General features: G+C 45.8%; 1 long non-coding RNA gene across 1 annotated transcript in view; it reads left to right on the top strand.

The window, feature by feature from the left end:
* The first annotated feature begins 325 nt into the window (after nucleotides 1-325).
* LOC144753906 (uncharacterized) overlaps nucleotides 326-24,468 on the top strand; it is a 468,864-nt gene continuing 444,721 nt past the window's right edge. Inside the window, exons 1-2 of the long non-coding RNA XR_013594594.1 lie at nucleotides 326-601; nucleotides 783-963. This is a non-coding gene — a long non-coding RNA (uncharacterized LOC144753906). The remainder of the gene's footprint in view (nucleotides 602-782; nucleotides 964-24,468) is intronic.

Here is a 24,468-nt window from a genome sequence, read left to right as displayed (position 1 = left end):
CATTACCTATGCCTTTATTAAATGCTTATGATCTAGTGTTGTATAATACAACGTTGAAATTTGGGAGGTTATTTAGAGTGTGGCGGGCAGGGTACTCTGCCACAAATTTGGCGAGTACCCTGCCCACCAAACTGACAGTTTACCCTTTTGATAGACCCTCACTTGTCTTTCATCAGTGCCCCTGCTTGCTAAGCTAGCAAAAAATCTTACATGGGGTCATCAGTGTGACCACATTAGACCACAAGCCATATTCACAGTAGAGGGTCTGATGTACTTTTATTTTCTCTTCATACCCTGGCAGTCCTGAAGAGAAAACAAGCATTTACAATGCAATCAGTATCACACTTGATAAAATTAGAGCTTTTGGTGTTGAAAATGACAATTTATTTTATTTCTATTTTTTATTTGCATTGGAGTAATCATAAATGCATAGTGCTATTGGAATTCGTATGACCTTGCAGCACTGGAGAACCAGAACATGGGAAATTGGTTATGAGGAAAGGAAGACAAGAGTAATATGCTGCAGTAATCACATCCTGGAAAAAGCAAACACTCATAAGTAATGCAAGATTAAGTAAAGCATGTGAAATGTCCCTCTAAGGTACGTGGGTGTGAATAACACCAATGCGACCACTCTATCTTACTTCATTTATTATTTTATTTATTTATTGAATTTTTAACTTTTTATTTCTCCATCCAAGGCTGCATTTTGAAATAGAAAATGTCAGAAAAAGATGACATTTCAGCAAAAGTGTTTCTTTCATTTTGGATCCATTTCACAGGTTTAAAAATAAAGAAGAGGAGAAGAAAAAAAAGCTAAGAGCTGTTTGTTGAAGTCAGGTTTTCCTGCAAGTGAGGAGGAGCTAAACAGAGACAGAAAGAGAAGGTATAAGAGGAATAAAAGAGGGGGTGGAGTGGAGCTGCTGCCAGCGGCAGAGCAGGAGGAGTGAACACTGTAGAGAGGTGAGCGGTGTGAGATGAGTGTGGTGTGGGGGAGGGCGGTGGGGTTCATTATATTGAAAAGGGGGCCCCTGCAACGTGGTGAGGGAGATACATCCATGTGATCGGTTGTATTTATTGCGATTGGACCTAAGACGTGCATTGTGATCAAACATATACAAATAAATAAAACATTCTTGCTTGTGGATTTAAGAGTTTCTGCGGGTTCTTTATGTTAACGAGTTACATGTAAATTTTGGGGACAAACCCAGCGGTACCGGCGCCCTTTTCATTTGTTACCACGACACTGCCCTAAAAAAATAAATCAAACGCTGTAGTTGAGGTGAGGTTAGTGTGGCAGAGGGCATGCAGCATTATTTTTGCAGCGATGTTGAAGCAGTGCCCAATACTCATCTTCGTATTTCAAAGTGAGGGAATTGCTGCCTGTATGAAGCATGAGGGTGTTCAGGGCTTCAAGCACGTGCAGAAGAGCAGGGCACATTAAGCAAGCAGGATGTTGTAACATGCATTTAAAGTCATGGCAAAGGAAAACAGCTGATAAGGATCACATTAAACATTTTCCAATGTATGCACAACCAGGTATTGCAGTACCTCCAGGAAGGGTGCACTTCTCCACTCAGGTAAAACAATGTTGTTCAAAGAAAGACAGATAAAATGAAAGTAGTTCTTCTCTGGCAAACTCTGTAAAGTGGTGCTAATCTGTGTGGGACTCACTCCGTCCGTGGGAAATACACATACTGTTGCAGGGATTCTGCACATACAGAGAACTATGTGCAGGAAAATGGGACCTCGGTGTATAGGGGGCTAAGCCTTCCCAACACCTTAGTGCCCATAAACCCAGGACCAACTAGCTATAGTGTCTCACTTGATTAGACACGCCAGAACACCACACTCTCGTATCTCTCAAGAATCACAGTAACAAGACACACCTTTCGCACACATTCTCGTACTTGTCCACAACATGATCTGACAGAAACACGAAAATAATTGATAATATTTATTTTAACCATCATGCTCTAAAATGCAGTATAAGAGCCACTAGCAGCAGCAAAATGCCTAATATCAATACAGTTAGCATTGCAGCAAGGCTATATATCATAAAGAGAGATATTATTTCATAAATACAGTGGATAAAGGAATATACGGCCTAACCACCCTTCCCTTGCTAAGCAGAAGTATTATTATATCATGGAAGATCTCTGGCCATTGTCAGCATACCCCATACCTCAGGACATAGATCGGATTTCTACCTGGAAAGGTCCCTCTCCAAGTGTGTGTTACCTAAACATGCATCCTCATAATATCAAAGTACGATTCTCCAGCAGAAACATCTGTGTTGGTATGTTTTGCCTAAGTGCTAGGGCCTGACCAGAACAGAACAAGATGCAGTGTTTATCGACCTTACTCACTATGTTCAGACTAAACTCCAGGAACAGGCAGAGAACGAGCAGAGCAGAGAGTTCTCATGTGAAAGGCATAAACAGAGTCGTGCAAAATAAAGACATGCAGTGTTGTGCGCAAAAGCAGCATCATGGCTACTGGGCTCATACTTACTTAAAGATGACGATAATGTCTCTAGTAACCAGGTACCAATACCTGCTTGATGACGTGCACTGCCTCTTGGTGAAAGAAAATGGTACAAAAGGGGGTGGTGATGGACGGAGCATCTGAACCAATCAAACACTCACACCCAGTCAAAAGATCTGGGTTTGATCCATCACCGTTCTTTAGCCCACTCTGCCACCCCAGTTCAGACATGGCTATATGCAAATCAGTCTGACCCTGTGCCTCATGGGAACAGTCCAGCCCGAACTGCCAAGCCATGCCTTCCCTGGACCGGAAACAAGCTTCCAAGGACCGGTTTCTGGCATTACAGCCGTCTTCAGCCCGGCTTGCTTGAATCCAGTGGCAAAGTGAGCAAGGGACTAACGTCCGAGCATACCCTGCCACACTTATGGCGGCCAAGGCGGTACAAAAGGGGGTGGTGAACGACGGAGCATCTGAACCAATCAAACACTCACACCCAGTCAAAAGATCTGGGTTTGATCAACAGGGCGCAGAGTTTGCCTTTTACCAACCCGTCCCTGCTGTAGAGGATGGCAGCACTAAGCACAAAGGGGGATTGGAGGGGGCTGGAATGTATGTTTCAGGTTTTGGATTTTTAAAAATATTATGCGTGAAGGCACAACAGCATTTAAAAAAAACAAACCTTGCAGCCCTCGCACATATATAATTAAAAAACGTCCCGAAATACTCGACAGGCAGAAGGTGGTGGTAGGGGGATGGATAGGAGCCTAACGTAAACCACACTTAAGAGAGAGCAGGAAATACATAATAACAAGCAGGAGAGAAGAGGAGAAGGTAGCTGCAGCCCTCAGAGAGCTGTCGGGGAAGTGTGTAGCTGTTGTGCCTGCAACTCCAGATACGATGAAGAAGTCATTAAGAAAAGAATGCTCAGAAACTGAAAATAAAAAATACAGAGTAAAGTCACATGTACCATGGTCAGTCGTCATGGAAGGTTACAACAGTAGAAAAGGAGGGACTACTAAAGACATTAACCAAAGAAAAAAATAAGCATTTCCAAAAGACAGTCAAAGGAGCTAATTAAAAACAGCAGAACATTGGCGGAGCATAAAGCCCATATTCTGAGAACAACCCGTCTCAAAGAGACAGCGCAAGCGCTGCCTAGGCGAGACTTAAAATAGAATTAAAAAAGGACCCCACACCCTGAGAGAAAACGTCCTGACCCATTAGTATTCTGTCTTACAGAAACAAACTCTCACTTTGGGGGTTTGTTATTGTGAAACAAAAAAGTTTGCTGAGCAGCCATATGAAACATGGAGGTCACACAGCAAACGTTTAGATCCTTCAGAGGAGCTGTTGTGGCAGTGACACCTTTGAAGGCACAGAAACTCTGCAAGGGTTGTGTTCTCGAAATGTAGCATGTGGTAGTACAGCAGGCGAGAGGATGTTATCAACTCTGCCGCCCTTGTGGAGAGCAGGCTGCCTGCCAAACTCTAAATTGGGTCCTAAATTCTTGAAATTTATGGTTTGTTACTATGTGAATGAATGAAATCGTATACTGAACAGAAATTAGTTTTCTGGCCACTGTTTATGTCTTTTGTGAATATAGGTTTGCTTTACATGTTTTAAGATTTAGAAGGAACCTTAGTGATTCACATTTGAGAATCTGTTTTATTTTCTGATTATATGTAACTTTTAATTATAAATTGACACAGAAAAGGTTTTATGAATTGTATTTCTTGTTCTATGTTATTTTATTTTGTGTAATTTAGTATGTCATAATAAAAATTCTGTTGCGTTATATACATGTGTATTTACTCCCTCGTTCTACAGTTGTAGATATTTTTAACAGACAAAGGTCTACGCAATTAGTTCACAGTAGATAATTTGAATTTGTAATGACGTATCTCCAATGGTGACCACATAAAATGTTGATGAATATATGTATTAGATAACTTTAGGTCTTACCCAGCTGGTACGTGTGTTAGGTATTTTGATTGTACAAAGTGAAATCGTATACCGTGCAACTTAGCCCAAGGGCATCAAGGCGCCAGAACAGGTAATCCAACACATCATCAATCAAAGTCGGCTTTACATATACGCTTCAGAGAAAAGCCAGGTCTTTCAGGCCCTCCGTAACAAAGCAAGTGAGGGTTGCCTTACAAGCTCAGGGGGGAGCGAATTCCACAGTCTGGGCGCTACAGAGGAAAATGCTCTACCTCCCCATTTCGCCTTTACAACTCTGAAGACCTCAAGAAGGTTTTTATAGGAGGAACGAAGGATTCTGCTAGGGGAATAGCGATGAACAAGAGACTTGATCCCTTTTGGGCCTGTACCGTGGAAAGCTCCATGAGATAAACACAGAGTTTTAAAAATAATCCTGGAGTGTATAGGGAGCCAATGTAGATTCTCCCGGGCTGCAGAAGCTGAGGCCAATCTGGGGAGGCTCAAAACCATCTTAGCCGCAGCATTCTGGACCATTTGGAGACGATGGATGAGACTCTTGTTAACGCCCAAATAGAGGGCGTTACAATAGTCCAGCCTAGAGGAGACTAATGCTACCGTGGCCTGTTTCCGAGCATCTAGGGAGAGATAATGGGCGATCTTTCTAAGAACCCTAATGATGCCGCAACAAGTGGAAACAGTCCTATTGACCTGACGGTCAAAGGAAATGGCAGTGTCCATTAGCACCCCTAAGTTCTTAGCATGCTGGCGAGGGGGGGGGCATTCCCCGAGTGAAGGCGGCCACCAATCCCTTTACCAGATATCCTGATTACCCCCAAAGATCAGAACCTCCGTCTTCTCCCCATTCAATTTCAGGAAGTTCTGTACCATCCACTGAGAGACAGACTCCATGCAATTCCTAAAATTCTGGGCAGAATCCTTCACAGAATAAGTAAGGGAAACCATTATTTGGGTGTCGTCAGCATAGGACAGCACATCCAGCCCAAAAGATCTAACCACCCTGGCAAGTGGGGCCACATAGATGTTAAACAATGTGGGGCTCAATGAAGAGCCCTGGGGGACCTCACAATGCACAGGTTTAGGGGCAGACAGAAACTGGCCCAGTTTCACTCTCTGTTCCCTTTCGTTAAGAAAGGAAGCAAGAAGGCTCAAGGCAGAGCCTCCGACCCCTATCTCTCTAAGGCGAGACACCAATATAGAAGGAGACAGAGTGTCGAAGGCTGCTGTAAGGCCTAACAGGACCAAGAGTGTGGTATGGCCCTTGTCATCCTGAGAGCAAATGTTTCCTAAAGCCGTGCTGAGAGACATCCAAGAGGGCAGAGTCCCTAAGATAAGAGCTAAGATGGAAATTGAGATGGGACTCCAACATCTTTGCGGGGGCAGGAAGAAGAGAGATGGGACGGAAATTTTTCAAAACTCCAGGGTCCAAGGCAGGTTTCTTCAGAAGAGGTTTTACAACCGCCATTTTCCATGAGGAGGGAAAAATTCCCTCCAAGATGGCACGGTTCATAACATTCATGAGAGGTAGAGTAACCACTTCTCGGCAGGCTTTCAAAACTTTAAGTGGACAAGAATCCAAGGGAGAGCCCGATTTAGTGTTGTCCAGGAGCTGAGTCGTCACCTCAGGAGTTAAAAGAGGGAAAGACAGAAGACTTGGGAGCTGCTCACCAGGCGGACTCCCGGCCTCAAAAGAGGCAGGGGGAGTAAAGGATCTCATGCCCAGGTTTAAAGATTCAAGTGTGCCATAAATGTCCACGATCTTAGTATGGAAAAAGGCAGCAATGTTATCACACAACTCTTGAGATTTCACTAGAGTCTGCTACCTGGGGAGAGGATAGGGAGTCTATGATTTTAAAAAGATCTCTATGAGACTTAAGGGAAGCAGTAACCTTAGAGAAATAGGCCCTCTTTTCCTCCACAATGGCTAGCTTGTATTCCTTTAAGCGGAATTTATGTTGTTCCTTCTCCACGGGGTCGAGATGAACCCGCCAGAGCCTCTCCTGTTTTTGACACCCTTGTGTCAACTGCCTAAGTTTGTCTGAGTACCAGAGAGCCGAGGGACTCTTCCTCACTGAATAATGCTGTTTGAGCAGGGCCAAGGTATCCAATGCCCCTGAAAAAGCATCCGCAAGTTCAAGAGCAGCCGAGTGAACATCCTGCGAATGAGCAGGCGCCAGCCCATTCAGAAAGGGAGAGAGTACCTCGTTATTAATAAGTTTAAGATTTCTTCTGAATTCCCACTTCTTGGCATCTGGCAGAGAAGGGGCTGTTTCCTGGTAGGACAAAAGTAGTGGTACAGCAAAGTGGTCAGACCAGGCTAAAGGGACCAAAGGTCCCACTTTTAGCCTGGAATCATTGGAAAAGTCTCCATCAAGCGTATGCCCTGCTAGATGGGTAGGGCCAACCACAAGCTGAGCCAAACTACAAGAGTCCAAAGTTTCCAGGAGCGCCTGAGTATCCCTAGAGCCCACATTCTCCAAGTGGAAATTGAAATCGCCAAGAAGAGTAATATTGGGCCTCTCAATAACTCTGTAGTAAAGGTACAGAATAAATTGTTCTTTTATAACATAGAAATCTTAGAAAAGTAAAAATCTAACTAATGAAGATACAATATGCTGTGTTTTATCAATTCGAACTTCAATAATTCTTTGTATTGGATTCATAGATAGTCAATCAATCAAACAATAATCCTTTATTCGGTATTTAAAAAACACCATAAAAGTACATATTTATACAGATAAAAAACAATTAAAATACAATTCATAAACATCACCTGCCCGCAACAAAGTTGATTAGGAATAATTGGTGGAAAATTCATTCAGCACAACCCTCTTGTATTCCTTAGCCTTAGAGCAACCTTAATAAAATTCATAATACAAAACAACGTTCGAGAATCATTGGCCCTTTGCAATAATAATAGGGCGACCTTAGCATGTCTGAACTTGGCCTGTTTTAAAATACCTACTAAAAAACTGCGCCTGGGTAATATATAAAATGGGCATAATAATACAAAATGAAGGGTGTCCTGCGGAGACCGATTGTCGCAACCGCAGGCACCCTTCTGCTCAACATTTAAAGTAAAACCTGGCGGATCGGCCAGTAGGTGATGTAAAAGGTTGAGCCTAAAACGGGTCATTAAAAATCTATCCTGCGCATTAAACATAAGAGCGAGATAAGGTTCCATGCCCTCCCCTGTCTTAACCATACTGTGAGCACAGACTGTGGGTTTGCCTCCTTCCATTGCTGCTCTACGTGAGGCTACCTGATCCAAGAAAATTCTCTTTACTCTGATTTTATCTTGAGCGGTAATTTCCGTAGGCTTTGTAAAAAGATCCTTACAGCCAATTCCCTCAAGGGAAGTCTTCACGTACTTTAACCATGGGATACTCATTCCTTTATCCCTGTCGAGGCAATCTCTAATGATTTGTCTGCTCAGGTCTGCCTCCGTGTTGGTCCAAATCTTAAGCCAAGCCATAAGGGGCCTGACCGTTACCAAATCCTCAATGTATACCCTACCCAATTCCTCATGAATAATAAGGGCGGGCATGCTTTGTGGGGTTTTGAGCACCTTTCTCAGATATTTGTTCTCCTCCATCTGTAACTGGTGGGCATTTACAAAACCCCAAACTTCCGACCCGTAGACCACTTTTGAGCAACATATTGAGCTATACAAATTCATTATTTGTTCCAGTGACCACCGACCCAGCCTGCCTCCATAATTCATTATAGCACCGGTCGAGGCCACTAACGTAGTACACCGCTCTTCAAGTAATGTTTTAAAATTTAAAAGCCCATCAAATAGCAGGCCAAGATAGGAAAAGGTCTGTACCTGCCCTATTTTATGTGCGCCTATTTTATAGGAAAACTTCTTACAGGGTTTAGTTCCAGCCAACATAATATAGGACTTGGTCAGGTTAGCTGATAAATCTAGGGAATCCATAAAACTAACAAACCCGTCTATCAGACACTGCAGTCCCTTTGGGGTGCGGGCTAAGAGTACCGCGTCGTCTGCTTACAACAACACTGGTACGGGTCGGGTACCTACTAATGGGGAACCCCCCTTTAGCTTACCTAGCGCCTGATCTAAATTATTAATATACAAGGAGAACAGAAAAGGGGCCAGAATACATCCCTGTCTGACCCCGCTAGTGCAGGGGAAAGGTTCCGTTGTGCCCCCCACAAGATTGAAACACACTTTGGCGGTGGTGTTCCAGTTTGTTGTGCTGGTAACTTCTCACAAGCATGGCCACCAATTTAGGGTTGGCGTTCGACGAGGCCGAGGTTCAGTCAATTTTGGCTGAAAACCTGAGTGTATTGGATCTACTGCCATCTGTCCAGGTCACTAGTGATGACGGATGGGCCAAGATCTTAGTATTGAAAAAGAATCAGGCTAGAGTGTGTGTACATGGGATATCGATGGCCGAATACCTACGCGTCAATTGTGCCCGAGTGGCCAAATTGTGAACAATGCCCCTCGCCTGTTTCTAGATGATAAAGACTTTCTCAGGGACTGGTATTTAATAGCATGGAAATGCACCAGAGATTGGTAGGTGCTTATTATTAAGACCGCGAAAAAGACGGCTGATAAAATCTTAGTCGAAATACAGACCTTAGAGGGTCAGATCAGGACAACAATGTCAGGCAAAGTATTCTCAAAAGGGCAGGAAGAAGGTAATAAAGTCAGCAAAGAGTTTAGAGATTCCATCTTGTTCGGTAAACTTGAAAAGTTTAAGAAAGATCTTGCCAAATTCTCGGCTGAGAAGGTGTATCCGTACACGAGCGACACATATGTACCTGCGCCATTTAATAAGAATGGACGCAAAGGGGGATCAACGTACGGTACATCAAGCTCAGATGAAGGATCGACTGATTCAGATTCCTCTAACCGAGGGAACACACCGAATGCTAATAGAGGTAGGGGAAGTAACAGGAGAAACTGGAGGGGCTACAACCAACATTTTGGCCATCCACAAATTCCGCCAGGTGGCAATCGACACCATGGGGACCACCTACTTTTCCACCTCCTGGGGGTCCTTTTGGCCCACAGCAGTTCTATCCTGAATATAATCAACAGTCTTTTTTAGGACATGGCCAGGGACGGTCGAGAGGACGACGGAGGGCCCAGCAACAGGGCCAGGTCCGTTGGAATCTCCCTCTAGTAACAATGGATCTGAGGAATGGGAAGAAAATCCCTCAGGAACAACTAGGGACATCAGTAGGGCAAGCCTCGTAATAAACCTCAGCACTCATGTATTTAACTGAGATTGAGGAACAGGTCCTTAACAAGGGACTGGGGTTTGTTACTACTAATAGAGGTGATCCGTTCATCGCCCAAATTGAGATGGGAAAGTTCTTCCGTAAAATAAGGTTGCATTACCTTTTTGCCAATAAACAGAGTTACAGCTCAGAGGGTGGTGAGAATATCGGCCTCAAGAGGCCGTCTACTTTTAATCCCACCAGTGTTGGCCTTCCAGCCAAAGTCCTAGCCTTTGAGGAGGCAGTAGACCATGATATAAGAGAAGTATATCAAGAACAACGAAGCCCTTTCATCAATTTGTCGAGAAAGGAACAAGAGGCAGTGAAAACGCTGGCCAACAATGAGTCTGTGGTATTGAAGCCAGCAGACAAAGGGGGTTGTGAAAAGGTAGAGCCGATGTCGACCAAGAACCTTCAGTGTTTGCCCGGCGTTAGCCGCCTCTCATACCATCCGATATTACCAAACAAAGAGGCAGGCGCTGGAGACAGGAAGGCAGGAAACAGGAGTTTATTCCGACGGAGCAGAACACGTCAAATCAGACAACAGGGTATCTTCTCGAGGTGCTCTAACCGCATCTCTGAGGCCTGGCCTCTTATACACAGGTTTATGGCTTTATTACATACACTGCATCCGTAATGTTTCTTTGAAGGACAGAAAAGACATCCTCGGAATCCCCGGTCCAGGCCCGTTCCCACACACATCAACAGTAGAGTTCCCACCCCGATCTCAGCATGTGGTGGTTATCGCGCAGCTGGACATTCCGCTGGGAACGGGGATGTGTGTGATCAGTCGGATCTTCGGGGTGCGAAAGCATTGATTAATCCCCGCTCCTTTGATGTGAGGCGAGGTCCTACTGTAGGGGGCAATAAACTGCATCTGTTGGGCTAGGTGATGGCCTGGGATCAGGCCGGACAATCGGGCAGGGAGGAAGAGGTTATCGAAAGGGCCTGTTCTTTGAATGAGATGAAAGAGCGAGGGGGTTCAGCACGGGATGTGGCTCGGAGACAGGGTCGCGTTAGAAGTGCGTTTATGGCCCAAGCAGGAGAGACCGGGGGCTGTCGGGCGCGGGGGAATGCTTGGAGGCCGTGGAGTGAGGGGGAGAGACGTGCAGGCTATTGGCAGTGGGCAGAGAGGCCACGACACACAAAATGGCTGTCACTTACGTGCATGATGGGGCCTAAAAGGGACAAGATGGCGCGGCCACTGTTTCACGATTTTCACTTTACTTTCAACAGTGGCTGTGGTGAACATAAATGAACGCCGCTTATATATACCTAATTTTAGTCATTTTCCACAGTCCCCAGTTTTTATCATAAGTTAGTTCATTCCTGTTCATGTCACAGGTGAGGATGTACAAGCTGACATTAGTTATACAATTCGCTTTGGTAGCCCATATGCATTACAGGCAGATGGAAATAATTCTGCTATCAATGCAGACAGAATCGTACATAACCATATGTAGTCAATGCGAAGGGCGGGGAGACAGTGCATACAAAATTACATTAGCTGCGTCATACGTTAGACCTTGGAGGCGGGGACATTACTTTAGACGATGTAGGAGATTCGTCCGAATACAAACATGATGTCATACTAAAAATGTTCTGGCAGGATAAGGGCTATTATCACTTGAGGTCTGGACTCCATGGGGGTCAAAACTAGACAGCATGTTCATGTGCATAACTGGTGTTCTACAATCATCAAGATACAGAGTTAACGCCTTCTTAGTTATCCATGTACAGTTGGAAGTGACCGATGTAAGGTTTCGAAAGCTCAATTGGGTGGTAATCAATACAAAGCGGTTGGGAGAGGAATTCAACTTAATACAAGGGACAGTCAAGGGGTGGCTATGTTCAAAAAAAGGGTTCGTCTTTCCAGTGTCTTATTACAGCGAGCCATCACTGGTAGGCTCTCATTGTTTTTCTTCTTTCGTTGGCACTGTTGAGCACCGGCGGTGGAGCTATGCGTCCAGCTCGGATTCAGATTTCGCGTTGCAGGGTGTGGCCACTCTTTGCTCTTGGACCACAGTCCTGTTTGTCCTGTTACCTAACTAATCTACCATAGGTACTTTAGTCGGGGTACCCGTATTCCGTTCTTCTTTCGGGACAAACCCTATTCTATCTTTTGTGCTGTGTTTTTTTTTTTTAAGTCAAGTTCAAAAACTCCATATGGAAAAAGGGGTGATGGGGGCGTGCTTTGGGAGGCCGAGGGAAAAGAGGGTGGAGTGGTATCAGGTCTGAAACGGACCAAGGAGGGCAGAAATTTCAAGCAGGTGGGCCCATCAATCGGGCACAATGGGCTGGGACTTTCGGCACAAGCTCATCAACATGTAGGGGCTTCTGGACAGCCCTTCTTTCCTTCACTTTCCACGTTGAGAATGGTGCCTTGTCCCGCAACTCTTTGCTCTGTGGCTCCACCTTGGTCGAGGTCATAGATATTCCCTGATCTGCAGCCAGGCTGTGCGTCACGTCCGGCCCCTCTCCTCCGACGACCGCACGTTATCTTTAAATGAGTACAAAAAAAAAACAAGTCTTAGAGAACTGGCAGGGGAAGATGTTTACACACTTTAATTTCTCTCCCAACCCCAAGTAGTTGGGGAAACGTTTATTGGTCACGATAGGGTGGATGCTTAGTAATCCTTACATCGGTGTATGCTGTTAACTCATGCATCATTGCTGTGGTGCAGGTCTGCAAGTATCTTTCTATTTTCAAACATCATGTCTGTCTGGTGTTTATTCCTGTTATATTCGCGAGCGTGGCAAGAAGTCTGATATCCAACAATTACATGGTTCATCGAATTCAAACCGGCTCCTCCAGTAGAGACTTGTGTTTTTCTAAAACAAATCCTGTTGAGCTATATTTTTCTTCAAGGTCTGCTAATTCATAAAAAGTGTGAAGTGCTTATTATCATGGGCTTACAGCTACTTTTTCCAGGGAAGGACATACGTTAAGCATTTTTTTTTTCTTTCTTTTCTGACAGCAACGGCTAACTTTTATCAGTTTTTGGACGATTTATCTTTAAAAACAAGGTCATCAGCTACAGTCTTTAAGATTTTCTGGGACGGCTGGTTACAGAACTGGGACCATTCTGGAAAAACGGGGACGTTTCGGACATTCTACTTTTGTGCAATGGGCGGTGGTAATCCAAATGATGAGGGTGGTGTTACTAAAGCACTAAAACAAAAGTCACTGACATATAGTTCCCTTTTAAGGGTCAGATTAGGGGACATTAGTCGTCTTACCTGTCCTTTCTTTCTCAGCCAATTAAGTTCCATCATTTTACAGAAAGGAGAGGTAGTAATATGGCAAAATACGATCGTTTTGTTTCTGTCAACTTGTTCAAACACTGTCGTGTCTAAAGCCAATTATACCTGTGCCGGCGAGGTACAGTGTCGTCATTTATTCAAAAGGGAGCAAGGGAGCCCTCAGAGGGAGAGAGCGTCGTGTGCACCAAATAGGCTATTAGTACACGTACAACATAAAGAGAGAGAGAGAGAGAGAGAGAGAAACGTGTATAATAATAGGTTATTCAGTGCACACACATATAGAACAGTACGGGTCGGTTTCACGTATAAAACACAAGCTGAGGGAAAACATAAATTCATAGTTTACGTACACACAAATACCAGATAGGGTGTGACAGTACATACATCAAGTACGGAAACCTAAGACAGAACACAGAGCTATTTTGGGCAAAAGGACTTTGTCATGCATGTTGCGTATTCTCAGTATTCCCTTTAATTCATTCTGGGGGTCGAGCTCTTTGTTCTCCTTCCTTCCTAATAGTAGACAATTTTTGTTGTTAACCTCGCTTCAAAAATACTTACTCCTTTTTAATTGGTCGGACACTAGTCCAGTCGCGCTTATACTCACGGTGGGGTCTTCCAACATCTAGCAAATGATGATCCAAGCTGAGGTAAAGGAGGGGTGTCAGTCGGACGTGCGGTGGTACAATTCTGACTTTTCTATGAGGGTGGAAGAAGAAGGGGTAAATCTAAAAAATAACAATATCCCTAATATCTGGGATGAGGGGGATTTTGGATGAACCCCAACCCGGGGTACTCTTAACTTTTCTTATTTAGTCAGCACATAAATTGACTCACTGGTGCGCATTATTTTGGGTGTACATTTGGGATATCGGTTGGGGTTGGGTTCGTCGTACTGAAATAAGCCTTGAAGTTTCTGGTGTAGGCCACTCTCCCATTCGCTAGCTCCAGAGAGAGTCGTTCCTAAGTAAGGAAAGTGCTATATTTTTATTCGTCTTTCACATGCAGGTACCATGTTCGGGCTTAATTTTCCTATCCCATTAACCGTTCGATCAACGCCTCAATCATACAAAAAGCATTCTTTTATTGACCCAGACGTGCGCCACACATACGCATTCATACCGTACAAATCAGGGCCCATGCGCACATTCATACCATACAATTTTTCACGCTCCCAGAGATAGCTCCTACATATAATGTACCGTCTCACAGAGCTAGCCTATTTTCCTCGCGTGGAACACGATGCGGTTTTAGGTCTTCTCCATACTTCAGCTGAAATTCCGATGTAACCTGCAAAAAAGAAAAAGAGGGGGGGGGGGGCAGCGTTCAAAGCACATCAGCGCGCATAAACACGAAAATGTTTTTACCTACCACGTACTTGACTTATCTCTCTGGGATATAGTCCCTTATGTCTCGGCATTGAAGCCCAGAGGAACTGGTAGTGCGGCAAAGATAACCAATGGTAGTCTGTTCATTACATAGATCGCCCGAGGGCAGTAGTACAGACCGCGTGTAGGAGAGGGTCAAAGGCCAGGGGTATTCAGTATAAGGTGGGGGGGTGACGGATTCATGTTTTCATTCGAGGAAAAGAAAAGGTTTACGGTGGTAAAGGGTCGTTCCTGTTCGCAGAGCATGGTATTTAAAAAACAACCCTATCAATCTAAATGACTGTTATGATGCTAGTTCCATATATATTTTTCTTTTAAAACCTTGATTGTAAAAAATGTCAGCATTCAAATACGGGCCTCCAACCATACAGGCCGGCCACGGGGCAGACGGGAAACGCATGAGGTAAGGAGAGATTACACTGTAGTATAGGAGTACGCCTCAGCCAGACTCATCCTCGACATCCCACGAAACAGCCACATCTCCGGACACCTGAGAGACCTGCACTGGCTCCCCGTCAACAAAAGAATCACCTTCCGCCTCCTCACCCACGCACACAAAGCCCTACACGACCAAGGCCCGAGCTACCTCAACAACCAAATCCACTTCTACGCTCCCAAGCGCCACCTCAGATCAACCAGCCACGCCCTCGCCGCCGTCCCCCGCATCCGAAGAGCGACAACAGGAGGAAGGTCCTTCTCCTACCTGGCCGCCAAGACCTGGAACTCCCTCCCGATCGACCTGCGCCTGACCCAAGACCACCTCTCCTTCAGGAAGAAGCTCAAGACCTGGCTGTTCGAGCAGTAAAGGCACCCCCCCTCCTAGCGCCTTGAGACCCTACGGGTGAGTAGTGCGCTCTATAAATGTATTGATTGATTGATTGAACGAGCGAGCCATTTAATTGGAAAAAACTAAACGTGACAAACGGTTGCAGGATCAGTGAAGGTTGATTTTATAATTGAAAGTATAACAGGATCAGTTACAATAAAATCGTCCATACGCACACCATGGGCGAGTATCATGAGTAACATTACTTCGGAGCTTTAATAATACAATAATCAATAGTAAAAAAAAACCGACATCAATAGGGTTGTCCGCATGCCCAGTCAGTACACTTCCCCGCCCGCCATGTGCACAAAGACCGCATACATCCCCCATAACATCAAGGCTAAGTAACTAGAATCGTCATAAGGAGTTGCAAGTCCCGCCCATACTGACGCCATTTTGGTCGAGGCCAGGCGGGTCCAGAGTATAGTTCAAATGCCTCCAATAACTAGCGGCCGGACCAGAATCCCTTTCGGCAGTTCAAAAAAATTCCGTTAACGCCAGCAGAAGGGACAGGCGGCATGAACCGCGACTTAAAGGCGAGGAAGGCAAAATCTTCCCTACCGGGTCACGCTGAGGTCCCACCGGAACTGATCAAGTTGGCAGTCTACAGTGTCTCTTAGTAATTCGGACAAAAGTTGGTGTCAGCATGAGAGCATCACCATCTTGTGACAACGTTGTGGCCACTCCGGAGAGCGGGACAGCAGGCGTATCCCTCCACAGATGCGTTGAATCAGTCTTTCCTACGGCACCAGATGTGGATAAGGCGGCGGTCGCCCAGGGCAGCGGCATATCCATGGGGGATAGTCGAGCAACAGTGGCGGTTGCCCCCACCGGAAGCCCGCGGGAGTCGAGGGCCAACGACTCTCGTAGAATCTTTAAAACTGAGAGGACGTCTTCAAGAGTGGGGCTCATGCCCGAGCAGGCAAGCATCCGAGTTCCATGGTAGCCCAGAGCCATCCTAGTGGACCAGGCCCAAATCCGGGGAGCCGGCCGCCATCTTGAGAGTCCCCCCCCCTCCCGCAGCTGTCCTTCACCGCAGCCACCGGAGCGGGTCCCCCGGCCAGTCAACCGCGGGGGCTCGTTGAGTGGAACGCTAATGGCAATCTTAGTGCGGGAGAGGAACCTCCACCTGGGGGTGGGGGGAGAGGGGGCCGTCCGCGCCGCCTCTCCGCGGGCGCCCCACGCCATCTCCTGGCGTAGATATACAAAATGGCTGAACCAGGCAACAAAAAGGGGGGAGCCATCAGCAGGGCATCCCCCGCACACAACTTGCTGGACACCACCTCTGGACGATCTGGGGACGGGCCTCAGCGCGTGGTGTTGCCTCCGGCCTATTCGCACAACGGTCCTCCACCCCAGGCCGCCACCGACGCTACCTCGCCGGCTGATGGCTTTTGTAGACTTTCTATAGCCCAAAGCCAACTAAAAGGTAGCCCAAAGTAGCCCAACATTGCTACTTTAAGGAAGGAGGGACAGGAACAGCGTCAAGCAGACGGCGAATGCATTGGGATTGATGTTGCAGCCGGCTGCCATGTAAATATTTGTATAATAAAACATTTTAACATATTACTTTGCTGGAGTGTTGTATATATTTATAATATTTGCATAGGGTTTGTCGTTATTTGGGCGGGGTGGGCGGCGGAGCCGAGCTGTCTTGCGGCCATCATGGCGTCGAGCTCGGCTCTTCTCACTAGTTTCATATTTCTCATGAGGGGTTGTTCCTAATGTTTCTATTTTAGCGGGGTCAAAAAGATCCCATCAGTGGCCTACTGATTTTGCTCGATTCCTTTTGTTTTTCCTAACGATTTTTATGTTATAGTTTGCTAGCACGATACAACGGCTAATCCGTATTTTTATATATATGTCCTTTTTATTAGGGGTGTCCTCCGGTGGAGCCGGATGATCTACCTCTAATAACGGTCCGGGCTGAACCAACTACTGAACAATGGGGAGAAGATAGGCATGACGGGTTACAATGGGGACAAAAGTCTGCACTACCTATCCTTCACTACTTTGCGGAGACTAGGCAGAATATTTCTATTCTACAGTATTCGCAAATAGGGAATACCCAAAGAGAGAACTAATTCCAAACAGTCAATGTTCGGACAAACAATCAATCAAATGAGGGATAAAAATAGGCACGACGAATTACAACGGGGGCAAAAGCCTGCGTTACCTATCCTTCACTATCTGCAAAGACTAAAATGAGTATTGCGACTCTGTGCTTGTTTGCAAATAGAGAATGATCCAAAGAGAACCAATTCCAAAACAGTAAATGCTTGGATAACAATCAATCAAATGGAGAGGGAAGCAGGCCTGCGTTACCTACCCTTCACTATCTGCAAAGAGAGAATACTCCTATTCTTCCCTGTTTGCAGACAGAGAATCTCTCAGAAACAATCAAATGAGTAATACTAGTATTTTCAAACAATCAAACAATCAATTCGCAATTTGTCGTGTTACACGACCTTACCCGGACCGCATGGACAGTTTCTCGTCTTCCGCTTCCAGCACCTGATCGTCCTCTATTCTCCGTAATTGCTGTGGCACTCCTGATGGTTCCCAGTCAGGACCGTAGATCACTCGAGAGAGAGGTCTGCTCGGAACCAGTGAAGTTCGGATGATCGGCTGCCAGACGAGGGTCTATCGGGCAGGTGCACTTCCCGATCGTTGCAGTCGTTCACTCTGTCGTTGGGACCTCTCCCACTGGATCCACGTGTCGCTGATGGGCCCCACGTTTGGGACGCCAATTGTGAAAAGGTAGAGCAGATGTCGACCAAGAACCTTCAGTGTTTGCCCGGCGTTAGCCGCCTCTCATACCATCCGATATTACCAAACAAAGAGGCAGGTGCTGGAGACAGGAAGGCAGGAAACAGGAGTTTATTCCGATGGAGCAGAACACGTCAAATCAGACAACAGGGTATCTTCTCGAGGTGCTCTAACCGCATCTCTGAGGCCTGGCCTCTTATACACAGGTTTATGGCTTTATTACATACACTGCATCCGTAATGTTTCTTTGAAGGACAGAAAAGACATCCTCCGAATCCCCGGTCCAGGCCCGTTCCCACACACATCTACAGTAGAGTTCCCACCCCGATCTCAGCATGTGGTGGTTATCGCGCAGCTGGACATTCCGCTGGGAACGGGGATGTGTGTGATCAGTCGGATCTTCGGGGTGCGAAAGCATTGATTAATCCCCGCTCCTTTGATGTGAGGCGAGGTCCTACTGTAGGGGGCAATAAACTGCATCTGTTGGGCTAGGTGATGGCCTGGGATCAGGCCGGACAATCGGGCAGGGAGGAAGAGGTTATCGAAAGGGCCTGTTCTTTGAATGAGATGAAAGAGCGAGGGGGTTCAGCACGGGATGTGGCTCGGAGACAGGGTCGCGTTAGAGGTGCGTTTATGGCCCAAGCAGGAGAGACCGGGGGCTGTCGGGGCGCGGGGGAATGCTTGCGAGGCCGGGGAGTGAGGGGGAGAGACGTGCAGGCTATTGGCAGTGGGCAGAGAGGCCACGACACACAAAATGGCTGTCACTTACGTGCATGATGGGGCCTAAAAGGGACAAGATGGCGTGGCCACTGTTTCACGATTTTCACTTTACTTTCAACAGTGGCTGTGGTGAACATAAATGAACGCTGCTTATATATACCTAATTTTAGTCATTTTAGTCATTTTCCACAGGGTGCAATCGTCCTTTTGGATGCAGGCATGTATCGAGATGAGTGAGGACGACGGAGGGCCCAGCAACAGGGCCAGGTCCGTTGGAATCTCCCTCTAGTAACAATGGATCTGAGGAATGGGAAGAAAATCCCTCAGGAACAACCAGGGACATCAGTAGGGCAAGCCTCGTAATAAACCTCAGCACTCATGTATTAACTGAGATTGAGGAACAGGTCCTTAACAAGGGACTGGGGTTTGTTACTACTAATAGAGGTGATCCATTCATTGCCCAAATTGAGATGGGAAAGTTCTTCCGTAAAATAAGGTTGCATTACCTTTTTGCCAATAAACAGAGTTACAGCTCAGAGGGTGCAGAGGGTGGTGAGAATATCGGCCTCAAGAGGCCGTCTACTTTTAATCCCACCAGTGTTGGCCTTCCAGCCAAAGTCCTAGCCTTTGAGGAGGCAGTAGACCATGATATAAGAGAACTATATCAAGAACAACGAAGCCCTTTCATCAATCTGTCGAGAAAGGAACAAGAGGCAGTGAAAACGCTGGCCAACAATGAGTCTGTGGTATTGAAGCCAGCAGACAAAGGGGGTGCAATCGTCCTTTTGGATGCAGGCATGTATCGAGATGAGTGTTTGCGCCAACTGAATAACACCAAGGCCTATCGAAAACTCACCAGCGATCCCACTGAGAGACTCACCACAGCTATTGGACATATAGTGGAGGAAGGTCTGGCTGAAGGTTGGGTTACTCACAAAGAGGCTCAATACCTTTGTACAGTGAATCCTAGAATGCCGTACTTTTATGTACTGCCAAAAGTACATAAGGCCCAAAGGCCACCTCCGGATCGGCCAATTATATCGGGCATCGGTTCACTGCTTGAATCCCTTTCAACCTTCGTAGACTTCTTTTTGAAGCCACTAGTGAGGGAAATGCCTACATTCCTCAAAGATACAAAGGATGTTCTGAGAATTCTCCCTGACATCGAGTATAATGAAGATCTAGATATCCTTGTGTCTTTTGATGTTGAAAGTCTTTATACATCTATCCCCCAGACTGAAACACTGGAGGTGATCGAGGGACTAATAGAGACCTAAATTCCATCACGCCGGCAAGACTTATTATGACCTTGGCCACCTTGGCCATGACTGAATTTTTTTTTCAGTTTGAGGAGTCGATCTATCTACAGGTTAGCGGGACTAGCATGGGCAGCGTTTTTGCTCCTAGTCTCGCTAACCTGTATGTCCACAAATTCGAACAGGATCACATTTTTGCAGACACAAATCCACATCAGCAGTGTCTGCGATTGTGATAAAGATATATAGACGACGTCCTGGTAGTGTGGTGTGGGACGGTGGAAGAGCTTCAGCAGTTTCATCTTTGGCTGAATGAGGGAAATCGATTCCTCAAATTCACGATTGAATCTGACAAACATCAACTGGCTTTCTTAGACCTGCTAATTACATCTTCAGCGACAGGGCTACAATCTGAACTATATCGTAAGCCCACTGCGAGGAACTCCCTATTGAGCTATGAGAGCTGTCACCCGAAGGCTCTGAGGGATAACTTGCCCTTCGGGCAATTCCTCCGAATACAGAGGAATTGCTCTACGAAGTCCGCCTTTGACGTCCATTCTAGGACATTGGCAGCTAATTTGGCCGATAAGAACTATCCTAAACGCCTGATTCGGAACTCAAAGAAAAGGGCCTCTAACAACAACAGAGAGAGCCTATTGGAACTGGTACCTCCAAAACCCAAACAGGAAAGGATCACTTGTGTAAATACTTTTTGCACAAATTCCAACCAAATACAAAACATTGTAAAGAAACATTGGAAGATTCTAAACACTGGCACTGATCCCTTGCCACCTCCATTGTTTGCGTTTAAAAGAGGACAGAGTCTGAGAGACCAACTAGTTCATACCAGACCGAAAACAACTATTCCTCGAGCGGTAGGGACTTTGTGGGACTTGCCTGCTGTCACAGGACACCATCCCTGTGGGAATTGTGCCGCTTGTCCGCAAACAATGAAGACATACAGTATTGATATTGGCACTGATCGACTTTGGCAGCTCAGAAGATTTACGAACTGCAACGGCAGTAACCTTATTTATCTGATTACTTGTCCCTGCAAAAAAAACTATGTAGGGATGACGACCAGAAAAATTAAGGTTCGAATCTCTGAGCATAAAAGTTCAATCAGGTGTTCTAAGCAGGCCATGAGACTGACCAACCACTTTTTAGAGGTGGGACATCGGCCTACTGATTTACACTGGATAGTACTGGATCAACCGTTGATTCCTGCCGAGGTTGCAGATGTATCTACCTTTTTATTCAGACGGGAACAAAAATGGGTTTTCATTCTTAAGACAGACAAGATGGGGTTAAATGAAGAAATCCCCTGGATGTCACTCTAATAGGTAACCTCCGAGTAATACGGGGGTGAGTGTGATGAAAGCATCCATTTACAAGGTTGATCAAATCTTCTGAATCCACACGTGGGTGTTCTGATTGAGAACTTCCCCTATGAGTAGGGAAGCATATAACCCCCGTGTGAGCTGGTATAAAATACCACTGTCTTTACCGTTTGATTTGGTTTGGAGGAATTGTACATGCGTGTCGCTCCTATGTGGGGTGGAACAAGACTAAGGTTTGCGCTAGAAATACGCCGACCGAGACATGGCCTATATGTTAATTGAGACTTTCCTTTGATTCCAATGGCTATTGCCTTGTGATATAAATATCATTTGGATACTCGGATACACCATGGCACGAGCACAAATGCATCGTGAAGTATGACTAGGCGGAGTGGAATAGGACTTAGGTGTGTGCTAGCATCACGCTGACCGAGATATATACATTAATTGAGACTTCCCTCTGATTTAAATGGCTTTGGCCTTGCGATATAATAGCATTGGAATACTGGGATATACCATGGTACGAGTGGTACGAGTACGAGTATAAGTGCAAACGGCATCGCGAAATATGGCTATTGTCTGTATCAGTGATTGTTGATTTTTCGCGATATTGCTCACTCGCTAATTTTATGATTCCTGTGAATTCAATTTATGGCTATCACTAGTAACCTCTAAATATGCGCATACTGGTGCAAAGTGCATCGGAAGACTAAGGAACTACATCTCCCTAGTAACGTGATGCGGCACGTCATTATGACGTCACACGTATGCACGTCGTCGGCCGTAAAGGAATTTGTTTACCGCCGGTACACAGTGTCGGCACCTCCCCAAGATACAGCCCAGAGGGACGACCGGTGTACCGACAGATAGGTGAGGAGATGTCTGCCCCCGTTTTGTGATGAAAGTAGTGTGCAGAATATGGTTAAGAACGCGTAGAGTGTGATGGAAGCCTGCGTGTTTTCGGCAACTCACGCCTAGAAGGTACGCCGCTTATAAATACTCGCATACTATTCGAGGTTGTTTAAATCACGGACCAAGGCCAGAAGTTGGTGCGTTTTAGATCAGCGGCACAAAGTGGGAATAAACAAATGAAACGCTTTTAATTGGAGGCGGTTTCTGAATCATTTTAATCATACCTAAGTGGCTTTGTGAGAGGCGTATCGGCGCTCGATATGGCGCGTGAGGAATAGGTAAATCATTGTGGTTTTAGGGAGACATTTCTCCCATAGCTAAGTATGTCTCTTTCCTTCTACTAGAGCGGTGCTCCCAGTACCTGAGCTGGTGCCAGGTGAGGTGGGGCTGTTCCCTTCTGCCTAATAGGTGAGTGAACACGAATAATCATTATATATGGTAGACTTTATTGCCCATATGTGGCTGGTATTTATGAGCTAGCGTGTAGAACAAGTTATAATTTTTCTTGATTCTAGCACATTGTTAGAGTTACTGACGGTGCTTTCTTGGTCTTTCTTTTTATGTACCTGGAATCTCTCCTGCTGCACTTTTTGGTGTGAAGTCAGGAGGATGAAAATATATTGCACTTCTCAGGTGATATAATTTCTTTTATATATATAGCAGTAGCATTAATGGTCCTGAGGAAGCAGCAGGAGACCTTTTGGCTCCGAGTGTCTGCAGAAACATGTCGACCACCAATAAATAAACGTTCAGACACTGGTCCGTCGTCGACCTCCCTGCCCTGAACCCATACTGGGCATCAGTAATAATTTGGTGTTCGTCAGCCCAGTTCATGAGGCGCATTAGAACCACTGGGGAACATCCATGACAACGCGGTCGAAACACCGCGCTGCTATTACCACGCGTCTTTTACAACGCAAGTCGTTACCACGACTTGTGCTGGAGGGCGCTCTAGACTAAGGAATAGTAGATTTACTATTCCAACACCTTCCCTACTGTACGTAGGCTGGAGTTGGAATAGTAAATCTTACTATTCCTAAGTCCAGCACCCTACAGCGCAAGTCGGGGTAACGACTTGCGTTGTAAAAGATGCGTTGTGATGTACCGCGATCTAAAAGATCGCGTTGTAACATCATACAACCGAACCACTCGACCCAGGACTTTAGCTGTCACATCAATCAGCGATATAGGTCGATAACACTAAGGATTATCCCTATTCGCTTTTTTGAAAATGGGGACTATTGTTGCCGATGACCATGAGCACGGGAGGCCGGTTGCGACAGCTGCGTTTATCACCCTTGTAAGGATAGGGCCCCACAGTTCTACATTACTTAAAAAAAGATCTGGTGGGATACCATCTGGTCCCGGCGCTTTATTTCGTGTAAGTCCCTGGATACACACTACAATTTCCTCCAACGTAAATTCTACAGAGGAGACCCACTCGCAGCTCCTCCCAACGTCCTGATTGTTCTCCTCCGTATGGTTATACAGGCCTTTGAAATGGTCATACCATTGTTCTGGCAAGATGGTTGTGCCAATTTCTGGGGTGTTAGTGTCCGGTAAACATGGGTTATTTATTATGTTCCAGAACGCAGTCATGTCCCTTCTATCTGCTGCATCCCTTAGGTCTTCCCAGGCTTGTGATTGAAGGGAGGTCTTCCTGCCTTTAATCGCCTTTTTGTATGCAGTCCTACACTGCGCAATTCTTAACTTATCCCTTGGAAGGGTTTTCAGGCTAGTTTTTAGAACTTTCTGTGCTTGAGAGCAATCTTTGTCAAACCATCTGGGGGTGGTATTAGCCCTCCCAAGCATAGTGGTTTTTAATAAGCCATCTATCAGATGCGCCACAGCCTCAAATGCCCTAACCACAGAGGGCCCCTCCACGGAGAGATCTAATCACTCCCCAATCGATTCTTTCCCTCTTTCCATTAGGGATTTTTAAAAGGCATCCCCATCAACTTTAGACCATCTGAGTCGTCTACCCTGGTCCGTTACCTTCTCAACACTGCCTGCCTGGCGGGCAGGTCTATTATCTCGAGAACTAGAGGGTTGGGGTCACTAAATCCACTCCATTCAATCTCGACCCCTCTTATCCAGTCCTTAAATAGTCTAGAAACCACAATGTAATCTATGTAAGAGCTGCACCCTCTACCCTTAAAGGTTGGATAACAGCTCCTTCCCTTCCAATAGCAACCAGATCAATGGTATGTTCCAGGGCATGGCTTTTCAGTACCTTACCTAATTTAATCCCCTCCCTTTTGTGCTCAAAATGCAGGCCTTCCTCCACC

The sequence above is a fragment of the Lissotriton helveticus genome, chromosome 5_1, assembly GCF_964261635.1.
Source record: "Lissotriton helveticus chromosome 5_1, aLisHel1.1, whole genome shotgun sequence".
Taxonomy (NCBI): domain Eukaryota; kingdom Metazoa; phylum Chordata; class Amphibia; order Caudata; family Salamandridae; genus Lissotriton; species Lissotriton helveticus.
Note: the sequence above shows the minus strand (reverse complement) of the source record. Positions and strands in the feature narration are given on the sequence as shown.